Source organism: Nicotiana sylvestris, chromosome 5 (genome assembly GCF_000393655.2).
Source record: "Nicotiana sylvestris chromosome 5, ASM39365v2, whole genome shotgun sequence".
Lineage (NCBI taxonomy): Eukaryota > Viridiplantae > Streptophyta > Magnoliopsida > Solanales > Solanaceae > Nicotiana > Nicotiana sylvestris.
Genome location: NC_091061.1, coordinates 44,033,312 through 44,036,022, shown reverse-complemented (window position 1 = coordinate 44,036,022; position 2,711 = coordinate 44,033,312).

The following is a 2,711-nucleotide window of genomic DNA, read 5'->3' as shown; positions in this document are numbered from 1 at the left end:
GAAAAAATTCAATGCGGACCGCAGAGTTGATGGGTACAAAATGAGGAGTCTCTGAAATTTTCCACGATGGCCGCAATGCATTTTGTGCGGTCCGCGGTGGACCATTACGGCCACATTGCTTTCCTGCAGTTCGTAGTGGATGTTTACCTAGTGCCATTTACTTCTGCGTACCACAGACAGCGGTGCCATTTTGTGCGGTCCGTGGTGGGTAGGTGAGATGGGCTCTAGTTCCTTTTTCTATAAATAGGACCTGAGGCCCTCATTTCAAACTTTTCGACCATTTGCACTCCTAAGCTAAAAAAAATATTGTTCATCCCTCATATCTGCACGAATTCAACTGCTAAGTATCGTTAATCAACATTGCATCCCACTTCTGGTAACTCTAATTCTTTCTTAGTTATTTAATTTCGTTACTTTCTTTTAACTTTCATTTTTCTTAGCTTTTCTCATTTTTCTTCAAATTTTTCTTTCAATTCTATAGCATAGGTTTGATTAATCATGTTTAAATTAGGACTAATTAGTTAAAACAATGATTAAACACTTAGAGGATCAAGAATAGATGAAAAATTGGACTAAAAACATGAAAAACTTGAACCTTAGGTTGGTATTGCTGCTGGGTACTCACCGCGGACCGTGGTGGATTTTGTGCGGTCCGCGGTGCTTCTGTGCGGTCGGTAATGCTATTTTGTACGGACTGCGGTGGTGAAAGTTCTGAAAGCTGTTAAGTGAGGACCGCGACCGCAAAGGATTTTATGCAGTTTGTGGTGCCTCAATGCGGACCGTAATGCATTTTGTGCGGTCTGCGATGCCTAGATTCAGAGAGTGGGTAGTTTGAGTCCTACCTTAGTATGGACCGCGGTGCATTTTGTGCGATTCGCGGTAACTTCTTTGCCGCCGCACTTCATTTTGTGTGGTCCGCGGTCTGCAACTTCTGAATGTCTGCAATTTTTCTACAATGATTCACTAACTCTGCTGATACTAACAAAGTTCAAATGTATTCTCTTTGCAGATCATGGTGAAATTACGAGGCAGAAGTGATAAACAGAAAGGGAAATGAGAGTTCTCCCGGGGTAGGGGACAAGGAATGATTAGATTGACCCCGCAAGCCCGACAAAACATCAAAAACACCAGAAGGCTCATTAAGGCTGCTGACAGAGCTATTGACCAATCAGGGAGTGAGTATGAGCCTTCTCGGGAGGCATCTGACTCAGACTCCGTGCCAAAGTATGTTCCTGACTAGCCGGAGAGAAACAGATTGAGGGATACACCTCCGGTCTCTCCCACTGCCCAAGCATCAGTGCGCATATCTTATGAGTCATCTGAGGGTTCAGCTGTAGGCAGTAACAATGAATATTCCCCCTCACTTACAGTTTCATTATCCAGGGAGGGGCCCGTAGAAGAAGAAGGAGAAGAAGTTGGAGAGGGTGAGCCCCAAGTAGGAGGGGTAAAGAGAACCAAAAACCCGGAGGCCTGGCAGCACAGGTTTGTGAGTGAAGTGGCCTACCACAAGTTCAGAGAATGGTGGCCCAAGAGGAAATTAATACTTGAGCGAAAATTCATCACCCGGGACCTTTTACCTCACAACCCCAATGTTTTGAGACAGTTCAGAGAGAGAGCAGGCTGGGACTATTTCATAGGCCATATAGAGGATGCAAATGAGCACTTGGTAAAGGAGTTTTACACGAATGTTGCCCACATCAAAAAGGGCACCATAGTGACCAAAGTGCGGAACTTAAAAGTAAAATTTGATGGCAAAATAATAAATGATTATTTGGGCTTCTCGGAGGAGGATGAGGCACTGTACTTAGAAAAGGTGGCATTAGGTGAGGCTGTTCGTCCTTGGTTGGCAGAGTAATTAGCAATCCCAGGTACCACCCCAGACTGGTTGACTGCGGGATTCAAGATTTTGAGGAGGACCCTGAATTTCGAAGCTAAAGGGTGGGAAACAATTGTGTGTAGCAGGCTAGACCCCACCACTCGCGACAACTCACTTCCTATCCCTTGGGCTATATTGGTGGCATCGATCATGGTGGGTTACTCGATCAACATTGGGAATGTGATGTCCCAAATAATTACACGGGTGGTGAACAAAGGTGATAGATCCTATCCCTTCCCCAACTTCCTGACCATGTACTTTGAGGACCTAGATGTGGAGAAGCGGAGATTTGATGTGAAAGTGAAAACAAAGGCACCGTTCTCCTGGTACAGCACCAAGGGTCCCGACAACCCCTAGGACCCTAAGGGCAAAGCCACTACTTCAACTGGCCAGTCTGAAGAGCCAGTAATAGTAGTGGCTCCTACTCAGCCTCCTTCCGCCACAGCAGACATGGCCTAAGGACCATCTACTTCTACAGTTCCAGAGATCCCCTCATCTACTGCATATCCTTTGATTGCCCACCGCCTGAACCAGACCCTCGCTAGCATCAACAACTGGATGCAGACAGCCACTTCTAAGTTGTCTGTAATATCTACTTCAGTGGTAGCCTAGTCAGCACCTCCTCCGCCACAGGTCCCACAGTCAGTAGAGGACACTCTGAAGGAGCATCTGGACAACTAGAAGAAGCTCATAGATGCTGTCGATTCTCATGGAAAGGCTGTCATGCCCTGTTTTTTCTTTCCTAAGTAGAAATTGGGTTTATGACATTTAGAGAGACAACTCATTCCTTTTGGGAACTGGGTTTGAATTTGGAGAGTCACCACCTAATGATTAT